The following is a 21,945-nucleotide window of genomic DNA, read 5'->3' as shown; positions in this document are numbered from 1 at the left end:
TGGATCAAAGACCTCAACATAAAACCAGACAAAAAAATATATTAGAAATGGGAAGAGTCCAGAACTCATTGACACATGAGACAACTTCCTGATCAGAACACCAACAGCACAGGCTCTAAGATCAACAATCAATAAGTGGCCTAGGCATATATCCAAAATATGCTCAAGTACACAACAAGGACATTTGTTCAACCATGTTGAAAGCAGCTATATTTGTAATAGGAAGAACCAGAAAATGACCCAGATGTCCCTCAATTGAGAAATGGATACAGAAATATCATGGTACATTTACACAATGGACTACTACTCAGCAATTAAAAACAAGTAAATCTTTAAATTTGCAGGCAAATGTTGGGATAGAGAAAAGATTATCCCGAGTGAGGAATCCCAGAAGCAGAAAGACACACTTGGTATATATAAGTGGATATTAGACAAACAATATACGAAAAACGTACTATAATCTGTATACCTGAAGAAACTAAGGAAGAAGAAGGTTCTGGGTAAGGTGATTAATCCTCACTCAGAAAGACAAGTAAATAGTAGAGACATTGGAAGGAGAAAACAGGAAACAGGATAGGAGCCAAATAAAGAAGGCCTCTGAAAGACTCTACCCAGCAGTGTATCAAAGCAGATGCTGAGGTTCATAAACAACTTTGGGCAGAGTGCCAGAAAAATTATGAATAAAAGGAGACATAGAAAGACCTGGAAGAGACAGGAGCTCCACAATGATATCAACACAACCAAAAAATCAGGGCCCAGGGGTCTTTTTTGAGACTGATACTCCAAACAAGGGCCATTCATGGAGAAAACTTAGAACCCCTGCACAGATGTAGTTCATGGCAGCTCAGTATCCAAGTGGATTTTGCAATAGGGGAACAGAGACTGTCTGTGACATGAACTCAGTAGGTGGCTGTTTTATCACCTCCCCCTGATTGGGAAACAGCTTTACCAGGCAAAGAGGAAGACAACGCAGCCAGTCATGATGAGACTTTATAGGCTAGGTTCAGATGGAAGGAGAGGAAGATCTCCCCTATCAGTGTACTTGGGAAGGGGCATGGGAGGAGATGAATGAGGGATGGTGGGATTGGAAGGGAATGAGGGAGGGAGCTACAGCTGGCATACAAGTGAAAAAACTGTAATTAATATAAAAATAAAAATAAAAATAAAAACCAATCAATAATTGGGTCCTCATGAAAGTGAAAAGCTCCTGTAAAATAAAAGACACTGTCATCAGAACCAAGGGACAGACTGCAGTCTGGGAAAAGATCTTCACCAACTCTGTATCTGAGAGAGAGTTAATATCCAGAATATATAAAGAACTCAATAAGTTAAAAAGCAACAAATGAAGTAATCCAATTTAAAAATGGGGGACGGAGCTAAACAGAGAATTCTCAATAGAGGAATATCAAATTGCAGAGAAACATTTAAAGAAATGCTCAACATCCTTAGTCATCAGGGAACTGCATATCAAAATGACCCTGAGATTCACCTTACACCCATCAGAATGGCTAAGAGAAACAACTCAAGTGACAAGACATACAGGAGATGATGTGGAGAAAGGGGAACCTTCCTTTGTTGCTTGCTGAGAATGTAAACATATACAACCTCTTTGGAAAGAAATCTGGTGTGTTCTCAGTTGGGGATTGTTCTAACTCAAAATGCAGCTACTAGGCACATATCCAAAATATGCCCAAGTACACCACAAGGACATGCTCAAACATGTTCCCATCAGCATTATCTGTAAGAGCCCAAATCTGAAAAAAAAAAAAAAAAACCCAGATGTCCCTCAGTTAAGGAAAGGATACAATAATTGTGTTACAGTCACACAATGGAATACTATTCAGCAACTGGAATCAAAGAAATCATGGAATGTGCAGGCTAATGGTGGGACCTAGAAAAGATCATCCTGAGTGAGGTATCCCAGAAGAAGAAAGCCACACATTGTATATACTCACTTAGAAGTGGATATTATACATATAATATAGGATACGCATACTAAAATCTGTATACCTGAAGAAGCTAAACAAGAAGGAGTACCCTGGGTAATATGATCTATTGTCACTCAGAAAGGTGAACAGGATGGATGTCAGAAGAAGGAGAAAGCAGGGAACAGGACAGGAGCTTACCACAGAGGGCCACTAAAAGACCCTGTCCAGCAGGGTATCAAAGCAGATGCTGAAACACATAGCCAAATTTTCAACAGAGTGCATCGAATCTTATGAAAGAAGGGGGAGATAGAGAGACCTGGACAGGCCAGGTGGTACACAAGTAGAGCAGCAGAAGCAAAACTTCTGTACACATGGGGTCTTCTTTGAGACTGATATTCCAAACAAGGACCATGCATGGTGATAACCTAGAACCGCCCCAGAGAAATATCCTATGGCAGCTCAGTCTCCAAGTGGGTTACCTAGTAAGGGGAAGAGGGACTGTCTCAGACATGAACTCAGTGGCTGGATCTTTGATTACCTCTCCCTGAGCAGGAAACAGTCTTACCAGGCCACAGAGGAAGACAATGCAACCAGTCCTGATGAGACCTGATAGACTAGGATTAGAAGGAAGGAGAGGAAGACCACCCCTATCAGTGGACTTGGGGAAGGGCATGCAAAGAAATGAGGGAGGGATGGTGGGATTGGGATGGAATGAGGGAAGGGGATACAGGTGGCATACAAAATGAATAAATGCAATTAATAAAAAATGATTTTAAATATAAGGAATGTTGACTAGTGTGGTAAAGTCTCTTTCCATACAATCGCAGAAGTCACAAAAGGATGCTGGATGATGCTCCAAGATCCCAGAGAGATTCTATGAGACTCTCAGCAAGTTCTGAGAGGGCCTGGTGCTCAAAACTCCCAGTGAGAGTCTGATGTCTTTCATTTAGTTTTTGAACCTGCATAGAGCCTCTTTGCCTCTCATGCACAGATATAAAAGTCAGGAGATGCTGGTCTGATGTTTTGTTTGTCTCCTGGGAGTATTTACTTGTACATGTTATTTGTGTTATGTTTGTCATTGGCTCATTTTGGACTCTTCTGGATTAATATGTAGTAATCATGAACCAAACATTATCTGTTGGCCATCTGTTTACCCCTTAACTTGGTTTAGCTTGTTTCAAAAATTTTCAGAAAAAAACAAAACAAAACAAAAAAACAGCTTCTTTAGTCAAAAAACTGAATAAATAAAAATAAAAAAGCAACTCATTTGACAAATACTGATAATACTGACTCTGTCCTTGACGGTCTGCATTTTTGCAGCTGAGAGTCTCCAGTCTGGGTTAAGCTGGCAGCCAGCCACTTATGGCATGTTCAGCCTGCTCTTGAAAGGGCACCAGTGGCTTCTCAGTTTCTCCATAAGAAATCTAATGTTTAATTCCGCTACAAAGCCTCTGTGCTCATAAGAAATTGGATTCAACAGGTAGCAAGATGCTCCTCCTTTGAAATAACAGATTAAAAGTACAAAGAATATTGTTTGTATAAGTTTTCAATGTTATATAAGTCTTGATTATAGGTTAATGGTTATTGGGTATGTTTAAAATCTGTAACGTAAAGTTAACTTAAAACTTAGGATTGGAGCCATTCTAAATAACAAATGGCATGAGCTCACTAAAAAGAAGTCTCCAAAGGTAATATAAATTTGTATAAGATTTTACATAATTTCTGTCCTGTCTTAAAAACAAAGATCATAAAAAAAGTTTTAAAACTTTGTTTGTATGAGATATTAGAGCTACACCTCCATGTGTCTGTATACCAGAACTTTTCTTGTTGGCAGTCAAAATTTGTAACATCAAAATAATACATTTGGTATTGATTTTAAAGACACTGAATTGTCTGAATTTTTAACACTGATAAAATTTGGTTTTGACTTCTAAAAACTATGGTTATGCTCTATGACTTCACTCTGGGCATTTTAATATTGCAAAAGCAGATTTTGAAGAATGTTTGAATGTTTAAGGCTATAAAACATTTTAAAATTTTTCAGGTATTTAAAAATAATGACCCTCTGCAACCTAACAAGGAAATTGGAACAGTTTCTCAGTGCTTTCAGGGAGGTAAAAAGGCCTTGTTATTTATTTTATTAATTTTACCAAATTAAACCAAGCCATACTGTTTGAGGCAATTGAAGAAACTAGAGTTTTTAAAATGTATCATTTCAGGATGGTAAAAACCCATGGAATGAGTGAGTAAAAAAAAAAAAAATGAAAAGGATTTTAAAGGAAGTTTTTATGTTGTCTATAAAACAAAACAAAACAAAACAAAAAAAGCAAGAGACTGGGATGGAAAAAAAAAAGCTTGTCTAAAGTAAAAATGTTCTCTTTTTTTATTTTATTTTTTTTCTTATCAGTAACATTTTATTAACTCTGTATCCCAGCCATATCCTGCTCCCTCATTCGCTCCCAATCCCACCCTCACTCCCTCATCTACACCCTGCCCCTTTCCAAGTCCACTGATGTGGGGGGCTCCTCCCAATTCATCTGATCCTGTTTTACCAGGTATCTTCAGAATTGGCTGCAAAGCCCTCCTCTGTGGCCTAACAGGTCTACTCATAACTTGGGGGGGTGGAGAGGTCAAAGAGCCAGTCATTGAGTTCCTGTTAGAAATAATCCTTGTTCCCATCACTATGGGAAACCAATTGGTACTGAGCTACCACAGGTTACATCTGAGCAGAGGTTCTATGTTATATCCATAAATGGTCTTCTTCCGTAGAATTGGGGGTACTATGTAGATATTGTTTAAATTTGGTTTTGTCATGGAATATTTTGAATTCTCCGTCTATGTTGATTGAAAGTTTTGCTGGGTATAGTAGTCTGGGTTGGAATCTGTGGTCCCTTAAGGACTGTATGATTTCTTTCCAGGCCCTTCTGGCTTTCATAGTTTCTGTTGAGAAATCTGGTGTGATTATGATAGGTCTACCTTCATATGTTACTTGGCTTTTTCCCTTGCTGCTTTTATAATTTTTTCTTTGTTCTGTAGGTTCAGTGTTTTGACTGTGATGTGACGTGAAGAATTTCTTTTCTGGTCTAGTCTACTTGGTATTCTGTAGGACTCTTGTATGTTTATGGCCATCTCCTTCTTTAAGTTGGGAAAGTTTTCTTCTATAATTTTCTTGAAAATATTTTCTGGACCTTTGAGCCTGATGTCTTCTTTTTCTTCTACTCCTATTATTCTTAGATTTTGTCTTTTCATGGTGTCCTTGATTTCTTGGATGTTTTGTGTTTGGAACTTTTTTGATTTTATTTTTTCTTTGAGAGACGTGTCAATTTCTGCAAGTGTATCTTTGTCTCCTGAGATTCTTTCTTCCATCTCTTGTATTCTGTTGGTGATGCTTACCTTTGTAGTTCCCGATCTTTTCTCTATGTTCTCCAGCTCCTGGTTTTTCTCTATTTGTGTTTTCTTTATTGATTCTAATTCTGTTTTCATGTCTTGTACAATTTCCTTCATCTGTTTGAATGTGGAGTCCTGCTTTTCAATGACCGCTTCTATTTTTTTGTCCGTTTCCTCTCTATGTATCACTAATTGTGCCTCTACTTTTTTGGCTACAATTGCCTGTATTTCTATGGGAGCTTTGTTTATTTCTTCTTTATTTGCCTTCATTTGTGTGGACATTTCTTTGAAAGCTTTGTTCATTTCTTCTTTGTTTCCCTCAATTCTCATGGTCATTTCTCTGAGAGTTCTATTTGTTTCCTCTTTGTTCGTCTCGATTTCCTTGGCTATTTTTCTGAGGGCTTTGTTCATTTCATCTTTATGGGCCTCTAATAGCTGGAGAAGCATAGTTTTGAGGTCCTTTTCTCGTCTATCTAGTGAATTGAAGTGTCCATTGATTTGTGGGGTTGCTGGTGAGGTCATTATGTCCTGATTTTTGTTGGGTGTGTTCTTATGTCTGCCTCTAGCCATCTGGTTATCTATAACCCTCACTGTTTGTTCCTTGGTTTATAGCTCAGGCTATGATTGTCTCTTTCTGTTTTCTGGACCTTTTTTTTTTTTTTCAGGAAGATGAGAGAGGTTCAGTGGTTTTGGAGTGTGCACTGTGGTTTCAGTTTTGCCTAAGTAAGGAATGTGGCACAGTGTGCATGTGCGGATTCTTTGACTATTGCAGTGGCCTGTAGGCCACTATTATGCATTTCTGTCTGAGATCCAGGGATTGTTTGCCTGGATTACACTGGTGGACCCACAAGGCAGAGGCTGCAACGTTGGGGTCGCTATCCCAAGAATCCCTATGATGCCCACACTAGGGGTGTGGGTGGCAAGGATCTCCTCTGGTTGCTTCTGCGGCGAGGCCCTGGGTCTGGGGCAAACTCTCCCTAGAATGCTCACTCACTCTCTTGCAGGACCAGTTGGAATGCACAGGGGTTCCCCTTGCTCTCTACTCTCTGATTTGGTCCTGCTGCAGAAAATGCGCGGGTAGGCTAACAGTCAGCTCTGTGACACTGTGGCCACAGGACTCGGTGTCCACCATTCCTGTGTGCTGCCTCTCTGTCCTTTCCCTCTACCAGGAAGGATTATGATGACTGGTTCCAGGGTAGCGTGGGAAAGAGTTAGGTTGAGTGTTCTCAATCCAAGATCCCGGGCCTAGATCTCTCTGCCAGAAGCAGCCTGGTGGTAGAACCTATGTTTGCTGACGCCGAGAGAGTACCAGGTAGGGTTGAGTGTCCTCAGATTCAGAGCTTGGGTTTCTCTGCCAGGGGCCGCTGGGTGAGCTGAAGAGGGGGTGCTGTGTCCTCTGGCAGGCTGCCTCTCTGTCCTTCCCCTCTGACCTTCCCCTCCACCAGGGCAAGCTTATGGCGGTGCTCTCAGGGGATTGCCAGAAGGGGTTGGGACTTCTCAGTCCCGATCCTGAGCCAGGGTTTCTCTGCCAGGTGTCAGGGGGCTGCCGGTGATAGAACTTGGTGCTAGACCTTATTGTGCAGGATGCAGGAGATTCTCAGGATGTGTTGAATGACCACAGTCCCAGATCCTGAGCTGAAGTTTGTTTGCTAGGAGCCTCTGGCAGCACTGGGGTCCCAGCACTGTGAAGCTGCTGTGCACCTCTTTATCCTTCCTCTCCACCACGGCAGGGTTATGGAGGCATTTGCGGGAGTGCCCGAAGGGATTGGGTTTTCTCAGCCCTGATCTCGGGTTGGGGTACAGACAATGTGGTCTGTGGCAGATTCTGCTGGATGCCCCCTGCCTCCTCCGAAGAGGAAGTAGGGATTTTGAGGTGGGCGCGTAGCAGCTCTCTGCACAGCGGAGCTCAGCTGTGAAGGTGGCGGGTACCCATGGTCAGTGAGACCTTCCAGGGAAAGACTGGGTAACCCATGATCAGTCTCTCAACCTTCGTTTCCCGTAGGGTTTTCTTGGAACTGGAACTCTCAGTCTCTGGCACCCTTGTGCCCACCAATCAGCCTGGGAAAGTGATCAGGACACGCAGGCGTGCGGCTCCAGCCCGGAGATCCAAAGCCCGCATTAGCTGGGATCTCTTCTGGGTTCTAGCTGTGTGGCCTGAGAGTGGACCCGACCAATTCCCATGCTGTGGGAGCCTCCCCTCACCTGGGAAACATGATCGTTTTAGTTTAAGGGCCCAGAGTTCAGCCTCCTGGTCGCTGCACGGAGAGTTTTGTCCTGTTTCTCAGACACAGTGTTCTCCTGGCGCTGCCATCTTGGCCCCCCCAAAATATTTTCTTAAACCTAAAAATCAGAGCTAGAAAAAAATCATAACCTAAACATGTATAAAATATTGTAAAATGTCAAAGTATATAAAAATTTATAAAAGGCCAGAGTATGTAAAAAGTTACAAGAAGCCAGAGGGCATATGAACTTTATTTGCTTTGGTTGTATACCTGGAAATACAAGAAAAAATAAACTGTAAAGTATGCCAAAATTTAAACCATATTAAGTTAATTCTGGTTGGTTTTGCCCCAGATCCAAGGTCCCTGTTTGCTAGCAGGCAGATATCAGATCCCTCCCAACCACATCCACACTGTAGGCAACATAGACATCATTGGGACAGTGTTCTCAACATTGAAGCCCGTGTTCTGTGGGTTTCCTAGTGGAGTCCAGGCAAAAAATTCCTAGATCCGAGACAGATCTGAATAATGGGAGGACAGTACCACAGGCCTATATGCATTTAGAGCACCCATGCAGGCACATTGTGCCCATGAACTGCACCCGCACCCAATCCTGCACTTATGCTCCACCATTCCAGGCATCTAAACACTCAGGCACACTGTCCTTCAAGGCACACTTCCACACACTCCCATGATTTTGTGTATGTACCTGCATCTTTCCTGCCTTAGCTACAGCTAAAACACCAACATCTGCTCTCAAAGTGGTGGACTTCTCTCATCTTTCTGAAGTATACTCCAGATACCAGAGACAAACAGACCCAGTTTGGAAGTACAGACTAGAGGAAAAAACAGCCAAAGCCACTGAAAAGCAATGGCTAAAGATTGGCATAAGAACACATCCAAAAAAATCAGGACAACGTGCCTTCATCACCAACCCCAAATATCAATGGATATTTTAATAACATCAGAAGCACAGGAGAATGATCTCAAGTGTGTGCTTTTCCAGTTATTAGAGGCCCATAAGAAAATATCAGAAAAAGGAAAGATATCCCATGCTCATGGATTGATAGGATAAACATAATGAAAATGGCCATCCTGCTAAAAGTAGTCTACAGATTCAAGGTAATTCCCATCAAAATACCAACATAATTCTTTACAGAACTTGAAAGAAAAATTCTCAATTTCATATGGTAAATAAAAAACCCAGAGTTGTTTAAAAAAAAAATCCTGTACAACAACAGATCATCTGGAGTTATCTCTATCCTTGATCTCAATCTGTACTATAGAACCACAGTAATAAAAACTGCATGGTACTGGCAGAGAAACAGTCTGGAGGATCAACACAATCAAATAGAAGACCCAGAAATAAACCCACACACCTACGGATATTTGATTTTTGACAAAAATCCAAAACCATACGATGGAATATTGATAGCATCTTCAACAAATGGTTCTGGCTTAACTAGATATCTACATGTAGAAAAATGTAAATAGATCCATACTTATGACCCTGCCCAAAACTAAAGTCCCAGTGCATCAAAGACCTCAACATAAAACCAGACACACTAAATCTGTAAGAAGATCAAGTGGGGAAGATCCTTGAACTCATTGACATAGGAGTCAACTCTTAAACACAACATCAACAACACAGGCTCTAAGATCAACAGTTAATAAATTGGACCTCATGAAACTGAAAAGGTTCTGTAAAGCAAAGAACACTGTCATCAGAACAAAACAACAGCCTACAGATTGGGAAGGATCTTAACCAACCCTCTATCTGACAGAGGGCTAATATCCAGAATATATAAAGAACTTAAGAAGTTAAACACCGGGAGAATCCAAGATTGGGGCGACCAGCATGCACCATATTCAGAGGAGCTGAAACTCTGAATTGGTGAGTCTAGGGGCTGTAAAACCCAAAACAATGGTAGAAGAGTCTGGAGAGAAGGGAGACAAACCCTGATCTGAGTCCAATAGGATACAGGTCGTCAGCGAACATCTCCGTGGACTTCACCTGGGGAATCGATTCCCAGGCACTTCCCTATAATGGGTGGAAGCAGAAGTGGAGGTAGCCAAGCCTGCAGCAGAGGAAGCAGCGGAGGTACCTCAGCAAACATGGAGGCAGCAGTGGAGGCACCACAACTAGCAGCTGAAGCAGAGGAAGCACCCCGCAGTGCAAACAGCTTGCCTAAACACAGTGCTACCTGTTCCAAGCACAAATCCTCCTCCTTGAGATTTGAGACTGAGAACACTCAAACCCCTGGCATTTTCCCCAGGAACTCTGATCAACAGCCTTGCCTGAGGGGGAGGAGGCAGAGGAAGCACATAGCGCTTCCCAAATCAGAGAGCACAGCACAGCCTGCTGTGCTCACAGCTTCTAGCACAGAGCAGAGGGCTGGGCACACAGAGCCCACAACAGAGTACTTGTCCAACCTGCAGTGTCAGCCACAGACCTCATAGTCCAGCCTGCAGAGCCTTCCAAAGATTGGAGACCACTGGCTATTCAGGAAACCTGCACAGGCGCTTTGTGTCCACAATCTGTGCTTGCTAACACCATTAGCATCCACATCCCCTCCTGTGCTTCCTCCCAACCCCCATATCCAAATTACACTCTCTAGCACTACCCATCAAGACACACTTAGACATGCGTGGGAGCACGCACACACACACACACACACACACACACACACACACACACACACACTTACTCCCCCGCAATAACGAATCTGTGCCAGCAGCTTTTCCTCTCTAGGGTACAACTGAAGCAACAACACACACTCTCAAAACACTGGACTTCCCTGATCTTCCTGAAGAATATTCCAGACACCAGAGAAAGACAGTTCCAGTCTGAAGTTCAGACTCAAGGAAAAGACAGTGAAGATCACATATAAGCAAATGGACAAAGGTAGGAGTAAGAACTCACCCAACAAAAATCAAGACACCATGGCCCCACCAGCAACCCCCAAGCTGTCATTGAGTAGCAAGTTGTTCAGTTTCCATTTATGTACAGGCTTTTTGCTGTTTCTCTTGTTGGTGAGGTCCAGCTTTAGACCATGATGGTCAGATATGATACAAAGGATTATTTCAATCTTCTTGTATCTGCTGAAGCTTGCTTTGTGACCAACTACATGGTCTATTTTGGAGAATGTTCCATGAGGTGCTGAAAAGGTATACTCTTGGTTTTGGGTGCAAAGTTCTGTAGACATCTATTAGGTCCATTTGATTTAGGGCCTCTGTAAGTGCCCTTTTTTTCCTGTTTTACTTGTGAACAGATGACCTGTCCCTTGGTGAGAGCAGAGCGTTGAAGTCTCCCACTATTAAGGCTTCCAATCAATGTGTGATTTCAGCTTTAATAATGTTTCTTTTACAGATGTAGGTGGTCTTTTATTTGGGGCTTAGATGTTCAAACTTGTGATGTTCTCCTGTTGGAATTTTCCCTGATGAGAAGGAAGTGCCCCTCCTCATCTTTTTTGATTAATTTTGGTTGAAAGTCTATTTTATTAGATATTGGGATCGCTCCGTCAGCTTGTTTTCTGGGTCCATTTGCTTGATAAACATTTTTCCAGCCCTTTACTCTGAGGTAGTGTTTATCTTTTTTGCATAGGTGTGTTTCTTGGATGCAGCAGAATTCTGGATCCAGTTTGCACAACTGTTCTGTTAGTCTGTGTCTTTTTATTGGAGAGTTGAGTCCATTGATGTTGATAGGTAATAGTGACCAATGACCGATATTATTGTAGAGTTGGTAGTCTTACTATGATTCATTGCGGGGTTTTTTTCTTTTAATTTTTTTGGGAAATTATCTGTACACTATTTTTTCTTTGGTGTAGTTGTTTTCATTGGATTGGAGTTTTCCTTCTAATATCTTCTGTAGGGCTGGGTAGCTGTGTAGATATTGCTTCAATTTAGATTTATCATGGAATATTTTGATTTCTCCATCTAAGTTGATTGAAAGCTTTGCTGGGTATATTAGTCTGAGTTGACATCTGTGTTCCCTTAAAGACTGCATGATTTCTGTCCAGACCCTTCTGGCTTTCATAGTTTCTGATGAGAAGTCTGGTGTGATTCTGATTGGTCTACCTTCATATGTCACTTGGCCTTTCTCCCTTTGTTTTATAGGTTTAGTGTTTTGACTATGATGTGACACGAAGTATTTCTTTTCTGGTGTAGTCTATTTGGTGTTCTGTAGGCTTCTTGTATGTTTATGGACATCTCTTTCTTTAAGTTGGGAAATTTTTCTTCTATTATTTTCTTAAAAATATTTTCCAGTCCTTGGAGCCTGGAGTCTTCTTTTTCATCTATTCCTATTATTCTTAGGTTTCAACTCAGCAATTAAAAACAATCCTACTCAACAATTAAAAACAAAGAAATTATGAAATTTGCAGGCAAATTTTGGTTCCTAGAAATGATCATCCTGAGCGAGGTATCCCAAAAGCAGAAAGACACACATGGTAGATACTCACTTATATAGACCTATAAGATAGGATAAATATACTGAAATCTTTACACCTAAAGAAGATAAACAAGAAAGAAGACCAAGGGTTAGATGATCAATCCTCACTTAGAAAGACAAATGGGATGGACCTTGGATGTAGGAGACAACAAGTAACAGGACAGGAGCCTACCACAGAGGGCCTCTGAAACACTCTACCTAGCAGTGTATCAAAGCAGATATTAAGACCCATAACTAAAATTTGGGCAGAGTGCAGGGAATCATATGAAATTAGGGGGAGTTAGTAAGACCTGGAGAGGACAGGAGCTCCACAAGGACCATATTTATCTGGGCACAGGGGTCTTTCATGAGACTGTTTCTCCAACCAAGAACCACGTATGGATATAACCTAGAACCCCAGTTCAGATATAGCTCATGGTAGCTCAGTATCCAAGTGGATTCTATATTAAGGGGAACAGGGGCTATTTCTGACATGAACTCAATGGTGAGCTCTTCACACACACACACACACACACACACACCCGCAAGGGAGCAGCAACCTTGCTAGGTCACAGTAGGGGACATTGCAGCCAGTCCTGAAGAGACCTGATAAACTAGGGTCAGATGGAAGGGGAGGAGGTCCTCCCCTATCAGTGGATTTGGAAAAGGGCATGGAGGAGATGAGGGCGGGGGGGTGGGAATGGGAGGGAACAAGGACGGGGTCTACGGCTGGAATACAAAGTAAATAACCTGTGATTAATATAAAAAAATTAAAAATTTTAAAAAATAATAAAATTTAAAAAAGAAACTTAGAAAACAAGAAGTTAAACACCAGCACATCAAATGATCCAATTTAAAAAAATGGATTTCAAAGCTAAACAGAGAATTCTCTGTAGAGGAATATCGAATGGCAGAGAAACACTTAAAGAAATCCTCAGCCTCATTATCCATGAGGGAAATGCAAATCAAAATGACCCTGAGATTTCACCTACACCCATCAGAATGGCCAAGACCATAAATTCAAGTGACAACACATGCTGGAGAGGCTGTGAAGAAAGGGGAACCCTCCTCCACTTCCATTGGGAATGTAAACCTGTACAACCTCTCTGGAAATTCAATCTGGCACATTCTCAGACAACTAGGAATAACTCTTCCTCAAGATCCATCCATACCACTCCTAGGCTTGTATCCAAAATATACTCAACTATACAACAAGAACATTTGCTCAACAATGATCCTAGAAGCTCTATTCATAATAGCCACAATCTGGAAATGACGTAGGTGTCCCTCAATGGAGGAATAGATACAGAAATTGTGGTACATTTGCACAATGGAATACTACACATCTATTAAAAATAAGGAAATCATGAAATTTTCAGGCAAATGGTGGGAACTATAAAAGATCATCTTGAGTGAAGTAACCCAAAGATAAAAATATACTCTATACAATGTTATTTTTAATTTTTTTAATTTTTTAATTAATTTATTTTTAATTAATTACAGTTTATTCACTTTGTATCCCAGCTGCAGCCCCTACTTTGTCCTCGTCTAATCCCACCCTCCTTCCCTCATCTCCTCCCATTCCCCTCCACAAGTTCACTGATAGTGGAAAGCATCCTCCCCTTCCATCTGACCCTAGCATATCAGGTCTCATCATTGTCTTCCTCTGTGGCATAGTAAGGCTGCTCCCCACTCAAGGGAAGAGCCGGGTGAGTTCATGTCAGAGATAGTCCCTGTTCCAATTACTAGGAAACCCACTTGAATAATGAGGTTCCATGGATTACATATCTGCAGGAGTTCTAGGTTATCTCCATGCATGGGCCCAGGTTGGAGCATCAGTCTTGGAAAAGACCCTTTTGCCCAGATCCTTCAGTTCTGCTGCTCTCTTTGTGGAGTTTCTGTCCCCTCCTACCACCGAGGTCCTTCATCTCCCCCTTCTTTCACAAGACACTCTGCACTCTGCCCAAAGTTTGGCCAGCAGTCTCAGCATCTGCTTTGATACCCTGCTGGGTAGAGTCCTTCAGAGGTCCCCTGTGGTAGGCTCCTGTCCTGTTCCCTACACTCTCCCTCTTCTGACATCTATCTTGTTTGCCTTTCTGAGTGATTATTAATGATTTTTTCCAGGGTCCTCCTTCTTGCTTAGCTTCTTTGGGTGTACAGATTTTAGTATGTTTATCCTATATTCTAAGTCTAATATCCACTTTTAAGTTAGTGAAAAAAATGTATTTATATGTTTTTAGTTTGCATTTTCTGAATCAGCAGAGCCTAACCCCTCTTCTAGAGCCTGCTTCCATTCCCCTCTTAGAAATTTTCTTTAACTGAATTGTCTCTCCAGGGAGTGTAAGGGATGACTTATGATGTCATGTTCTCAACATGATTATTTTCATAAATTTCATAATTCTGCCTTGAACCTGGTGACTACATGCACCTTGTTGCAGCTATAAGTGACTTCCAAACTGAGGAGCACAGCTGTTTTCAGAAATCAGATTTACAAGCCAGTGATTTAAAAAAAAATGAACGGAAAGAAGGCACTCCATAAGCACTTTTTTAAATCACTTTTTTCATGAAACTGTACACCAAGTCGTACTAGTTTTCTAAAATACCACTACAACAATTCACAGAAGTCAGGAATTTTAAAATAGAGCTTAAAGGCCTCCTACACAAATCCCACAAATCCATGTATCTTTTGGACTGAATACAAGTCAAAAGATTTTCCATGGAGCTGCTTGTGTTAAGGAGAGTAAAGAAAACTCCCTAATGGATGCTGTCTAAACTGTCTCACTATTTTCAGGTGTTTTGTTTTGGTAGCAAAGCTGGCTTTAATTGGCATTATTCAATTTTCAAAGTATTTATTGAGTACTTACCGTGGCCTAGCACTGGATTAAAGATTTTCATGTCGTTTAATAATCATGGCAGTCCAGTACTGTACTTTCATTCCTTTTCTGTAAATAGGGAAATAAACAAATGCATTGAGAAATTCACCTCATTATCATACTACAGTAATGAACTCAGGAGCACAAAACTGAAAATCACCTCTGAACAGTTAAACTGTTGACTGGCATTAGGAAACTGAAGTATCTAAACTTACCTACCTGTAAGATAAAAGTAAATCTAGCTATTGATGATGTTATGAAGAATAGATGTGGTAATTTATTTAAAGCTTCTAGATGAGCCATATGCAATGAGCCATAGTAGTGATTATCTTTCTCTCTTTTCCCTGTAAACAGAGGAGCCAAATTTTTAACTTATGTTTTGATTTCCAAGATGGTCTCTGTTCTTTCAGCTTGTGGTTGCAATATAATTAATAAATCAATAAATTTAGGTCATAAAGTTAGAACTGAGAACATAATCAAAGCTATGATGATTACATGTTAATGGAGATAAAAAGACCTATCGAGTTGATCATATTATTCCTTCACTTCAACAGGATATTAAAGTTTACTTCGTAATCTTCACTTTCCCTGGGGGCCAGAGATGATGATGACTCGTGAAGCTATTTCCCAGTGCTTGTAGATGCTGTTTTATTCCCCCCCAGCCCCCCATTCTACAGTCCTCTTCCATCACTACAGATCCCTTCAGTATTTATTTATTTTCATAAAAAATCTTTTGAAATTGTACATTATGTAAGAACCTTGATTGTACTGTGATTTTGTTTTATAGTCAGCATTACTTTAAATACTGCAAAATCTCAACATTGGCTCTACTGAAAATCGTGATGCATGCCAGATCAGGAGGCAACCTGGAAGTGATGGGCTTGGTGCTTGGTAAAGTGGACAGTGGGACCATGATCATCATGGGCAGTTTTGTTTTGTCTGTAGAGGTCACTGAAACCAAAATAAATTCTCAGGCTGCCACATATGAGGAAATGGCTGCAAACACAGAAAATGACAAACAGGTAAAAATATGGTTTCTTAGAACTTAGTAACTCTTAAGAGTCTCAAGATGACTTTTGGGTTTCTGAGCTTAAACCTGTCCTTTTCACATTAAAATTTACAATTAAAATTGAATAATTTTCATGTAAAGTATTAAAAATCTTGTGAGGTTTATAGTACTAGGTTGGAGGAAGGAGTCCTTCTCAATTAAATTTTCATAGTCAGTGTCAGTTGTGTTTCAAATTGAAAAAAAAATATGTAGGTTTGGTATTCATGAGCCCAGAGTTCAATATCTCCAGAATCCCTCAACACTGGAAAAAAAAAAGAAGAAATTTAGGAATTAACTATTCCTGAGTAGAGTGAATCTAATTTTTTCAAAGTTATTTTATTTATTTATTTATTTATTACAATTTATTCACTTTGTATCCCAGCTGCAGCCCCCTCTCTTGTCCCAGTCCCACCAACCTTCCCTCATCTCCTTCTATGTCCTTTCCCTATTCACCTGATAGGGGAGTAACTTCTCCCATTCTAACTGACCCTAGAGTATCAGGTCTCATCAAGGCTGACTGCATCATCTTCCTCTGTTGCCTGGCAAGGCTCCACCCACCAAGGGAATGTGATCAGAGAGCCTGCCACTGTGTTAATGTCAGAGACAGCCCCTGCACCCCTTGCTAGGGAACCCACTTGTATACTGAGCAGCCGATTGGCTTTCTCTAAACAGGGGTTCTAGGTCCTCTCTATGAATGGTCCATAGTTGGAGTATAGGTCTCTACAGTCCCCACTCAGCCAAGGAATTTTGGCAATGTTTTCCTCCTTGTGGAGTTCCTGTCCCCTCCAGGTTTTTCTATCTTCCTCTTCTTTCTATCTCTTTTTCTTAATAATTCTGCCACTCTTCCCAAAATTTGGCTATGAGTTTAAGTTTCTCCTTCAATATCCAGGTAGGTAGAGTCTATCCGAGGTCCCTTGTGGACCTCCTGTCTTGTTCCTTCTACTACTTTCAAATCAATACTGTTTGCCCTTCTGAATGTGCATTAAGCATCTTCCCTAGGGTCCTCCTTGTTGTTAAGCTTCTTGAGGGCTATAGATTTAGTATGTTTATCCTATATTATATGGTTAATATCCGCTTATAAGTGAGTATATAACATTTGTGTCTTTCTGCTTCTGGGTTATCTCAGTCGGGATGATCTTTCCTCGTTCCCATCATTAGCCTGCAAGTTGTATGATTTCCTTGTTTGAATTACTGAGTACTGTTCCATTGTGTAAATGTACCACAATTTCGGCATCCATTACTTCATGAGAGACATCTAGGTTGTTTCCAGATTCTGGCTATTACGAATAGAGCTGCTACAAACGTGGTTGAGCAAATGTCGTTAGTGAGTGGTGGAGTATCTTTTGGATATATGCCTAGGAGTGGTATAGCTGGATCTTGAGGTACCATTATTCCTAAATTTTGGCAGAAGCACCAGATTGATTTCCAAAGTGATTGTACTAGGTTACATTCCCACCAACAGTGGAGGAGGGTTCCACTTTCTCCATATCCTCTCCAGCATGCATCCTTCCTTAAGCTTTTTATCTTAGCCATTCTGATGAGTGTGAGGTGAAATCTAACAAATAGGCTATTTTTCTTCCTTAAGTTACTTATATACTTACACAGAACAAGATCAAGATTTTTTTGTTCAATTTTTTAAGTATGTTGTATGTGATATGCATCTATGTGCAGATATGTTTTATAATCTACAGCATATTCCTGTGAAGGTATATCAGATGTTAGTGATAATGTCTGGGCTGAGAAAGAGATAGATGAGGGAAAAGGTACAGAAAGAGAGTGGATAGCCTTGATCTGGTACCTTGATAATTTTACACTGCATGCATGTGTGTCTTTTCAGAAATTCTTTAGCTTCAAAGAAGCATGTGCTTCACACTGCTACTAGACCACAGTGCTTCATAAAACCTGTAAATGACAATATCTGAGATTCTACCACACCTCAAGCAAGCTTTTTCTTTCATGTATTAAGGTGGCCACCTTGAAAATGCAATTAGCTTATACCAGAGCTACCCAGGTTAAAGCTCTTGGCTCTCTGGGATTGATGTCAGTAGGCAGATGCTTAACTTGCACTCCCAGTAACCATTCATGGCAGTGGTGGTACGTGCATTAAAAAAACAAAACAAAACAAAAAGTGTCTCTGCTTTAACAAAGAACTAAAGAACTCTAGTTTGATTCTTATTACCCATATGAAGGCTTACAACCTAGATCCAGGGTATCTGAAGCCTTTCTCTGACCTCCAAGGACACGAGATAAGACATATATTCAAGGAGTCATACATAAGGTAAAAATAAATAAGCGAATGAATGAATGAGGGTTTCATGTGTTTCAGGTTGGTCATTACCTCCTGAAATTGAACTCCTGATTCTCCTATTATTCTCCTTAGCATACTAGGACTATAAGTGTAGAGTACCACATTTTTTTAGCATTTTGTTATTTCAGTTTTAATTTTTTTGTTTGTCTTCCTTCTTGTACGTTTGTATCAGGAGCTGGGGGAGAGACTTACACATGCTATGACCCATGTACGTAGGTGAGAAGACAGCTTTTTGGGGTCTATTCTCTCCCTCCACCATGTCGGTCTCAGGGACCAAATTCAGGTCCTCAGGCTTGACAGTAGGCACTTTTACCCATAGGACCATCCTAGTGCCTCCACTTTCTTTTTGTTTCATTTTACTTTTTGTATTATGGTGTCAGGGTTTCATATGCTATTTAAGAGTTCTCTCTACCATGAAGCTATATCCTCAGTCCTCTAGCTTCAGTAAATATTTAAAAATTTGTATCTTTATGAGTGTTTGTACGTTATCTTTGTGCACCACACATGTGCTTGGTGCCTGTAGGGTCCAGAAGTAGCAGTGGGATACCCTGGAATTGGAGTTAGATGTGAGTGCTGGGAACCAAACCCATGTCCTTCTGCCAGAGCAGCAACTACCCTTAACTTCTGAGCTATCCCTCCAACCTATATAAGTTTTGTATGGATTTAATTTTGTTTTGTTTTGTTACTGTTTTTGGCACAGAGTCTCTCTGTTATGTAGCTCTGTCTATCCTAGAACTGGATATGTTGACCAGGCTGTCCTTGAACTCCCAGACAGCGTCTGCCTGAGTGCTCAGGTTAATGCCATATACCACCACACCAAGCTTGTTTTATGTGTGTGTGTGTGTGTGTGTGTGTGTTTTAAGTTGTTCAGAAAGATTTGCTAAAGAAAGAATACTGAAAAATTAAAACACTCTGATAAAGGCTTAAGCTCTGGTGTCTTAACCCTCTTGCACCTCACACTTCACTCCTGTGATATGAAGTTAAATCATAGAACCCATGTCATCTTCTTTGCTCTGCATAGGCACTTAATTAGGGTGGTTTGAATTGGAGAAGCAGAAATGGCTAGAACCTGTCTTCTTCTATGTCCAGGGTGCTTTAGATGCAATCTGGATTTTATTAGGAGGAAACTAATAGTTGTTCATCTATTAAAGTATTTGGGTAAGGGAGGGAAGATTCTCAGTTGATTTGTTTGTTTCAAAAATATGTCCTTGTTGAGTAGCATGCACAGCTTAAATAATAATAATAAATACTCTTTGATGATATGTTAAGTAAATGTAATCTGTAAAATAACTGAATATTCCCATTTTATTGAACTTTTCTGGTTATTTTGGTTATCTTTTTCAGATGGTTTGCTAGTTTAGTTTACAATATATAGTGCTATATTTACTTGCTTGTTTTGGGTTTCTGATCTTGACTCACTAGAACATATGGTTTATGTTGACCAATATTAAGCATATATCTCTTCTAGATTAACCCAACCAGAACAATATCTGCAGGAAAAGTGAATCTTGATACCCTTTGGACATATCCAAAGGTAATTTGGATGGAGAAGATAAGCAGGACATTCACAGTCTCAGGTAGTTTATACTAGCCATGAAATTACTTACCTGTGAAGCACTGGGAGTAGAGATGTGAGTCACCACAGGAGTGGCATGTGTTCATGAGTACAAGCACTGGTGTGCAGGTCAGAAGACAGCCTTGGGTGCCAGTCTTCTCCTTCCTCCTTGTTTGAGGCAGGTTCTTTTAGTTTTCACTGCAAATGAGCTACCAACTACCAGGCTTATACAGCTGGCTTCTGTGGAATCTGTCTCCAGCTCCCCCGACTATAAGTATTAACTAGCCCTTCTTTGTGTGGGTTTTGGGATCCAAATTTAGCTTCTCATATTTTCATACAATCTTTTTTTTAAAGTTCTAAGGGATAGAGACAAGCTATATGTGCATCCTGTTTGATATTTTTTTAGTGTAGAAAACTTTTCAAATACAAAATTGCAAACTGCCACAGTTCAAATAAAAAGATAACATAGTTGTTAAATATTAATCTTGGCAGACAAAGGGTTTTATCCGGGCACAGGGTCTTTTCTGAGACTGACACTCAAACAAGGACCGTCCATGGATATAACCTAGCTCTTCTGCTCGGATGTGGCCCATGGTAGCTCAGTAACCAAGTAGTTTTCCAAAGTAAGGGGAACAAGGACTATTTCTAACAGGATCTCAAGGGTAGGCTCTTTGACCTCCCCCCCAGGGGAGGAGCAGTCCTGTTAGCCCACAGAGGAGGACTGTGCAGCCAGCCCTGAACATACCTGATAAAACAGGCTCAAATGAAAGGGGAGGAGGTCCTCCCTTATCAGTAGACTTGGAGAGGGGCAGGGAGGAGACCAGGGAGGGAGTGTGGGGTTGGGGAGGGAATGAGGGAGCGAGATACAGCTGGGACACAGAGTTAACAAAATGTAACTAAAAAGAAAAATTAAAATTAAAAAAAGAGAAATGCTTGTGTGACCTTTGCAGCTTGACAAGTACTAGAGAAATAAGCTGAATCCATTTCTTTCCATGAAGGGAGCCTGTAGTCAGCAATGGATATTACTAGCATATGTAAACATCACCTAAACACAAGAGAATTTAAGCCACATGCCAAATCCTGCCTAGAGAAACTAATGGCTTTGGAGGTGAGGAGGGGCAATGTTTTTTCCATCTTGGATTTGTTATTTGCTTTGGTTTTGCTTTTAAGATAAAATCACACTCTGTATAGCCCATGCTTTCCTGGAGTTGACTAAATGCTGTCCTCACAACTGTCAGTAGTCCTTTTGTCTCGGCCTCCCAAGTACTGAAATTGACATGTATGAGCCACCAGGCCCAGCTGTTATTAAAATATTGATGCTTACTAACTGGTTTTCCAGATTTTCATCCCATCCATAATAAGCTATAGAATATGCTAAGGGGATTTTTTTTCCTTCTCTCTTTCTTTCCTTTCCTTTTTTCTTTCTTCTTTGTCTTTCTTTCTTCCTTTCTGGCTACAATTCTCCTGATGAAGAACGTTCTGAGTTTCAGACTATACCACTTAATAAAATAGAAGACTTTTTTGTGCACTGCAAACAGTGAGTAGTCGACCAGACATCAGGGCCAAGGATGTAACACAACAGCAGAATACATGCCTGTCACTCCCATGGCCTTGGGTTCAACCCCAGCACAAAAACTCAGAAATGATTTAGTCAAAGATTTTTTTTAACACATAAGAAAACTCAGACAGAATGCATTTGATAATATAGTACCTTTGAAATAGTAGTAAAAATTGATTTAGGATAATAGTCAAATTATTTAGGTAATAATTACTCTTTTACTTATGTTTATTCCTCAGTAATTATATTAATATAGCTCATATCTTTCACATAAACATAAACATAATACATAAATGTAAGGTTTAGGTTTGGGGGGTTTAATTTTTTTTGACAGTGTTTCTCTGTGTAGCCTTGGCTGTCCTGGACTCACTTTGTAGATCAGGATTTCCTCCAACTCAAAGAGATCCACCTGCCTATCCCTCCCATGTACTGGGATTAAAGGAGTACACCACCATGCCTGACAGCCATAGCAATTTTTAAAAGCTTCTTTTATTTATTTATTTGTTTGTAAGTGTGTATGTGTTTGTGTACATGTATGTGGGCTCACGCACTGTGGTCAGAAGAAAATATGAAAGTGTCAAGTTTCCTTCTTCCATCAAGCAAGTCCTGGGAATCCAACTCAGGACAAAACAAGTATCTT

General features: G+C 40.5%; 1 pseudogene; it reads left to right on the top strand.

The window, feature by feature from the left end:
- LOC132649940 (COP9 signalosome complex subunit 5-like) overlaps window positions 1-21,288 on the top strand; it is a 94,797-nt pseudogene extending 73,509 nt beyond the window's left edge.
- The last annotated feature ends 657 nt before the right edge of the window (window positions 21,289-21,945 follow it).

The sequence above is a fragment of the Meriones unguiculatus genome, chromosome X (genome assembly GCF_030254825.1).
Source record: "Meriones unguiculatus strain TT.TT164.6M chromosome X, Bangor_MerUng_6.1, whole genome shotgun sequence".
NCBI classification, from domain to species: domain Eukaryota; kingdom Metazoa; phylum Chordata; class Mammalia; order Rodentia; family Muridae; genus Meriones; species Meriones unguiculatus.
Note: the sequence above shows the minus strand (reverse complement) of the source record. Positions and strands in the feature narration are given on the sequence as shown.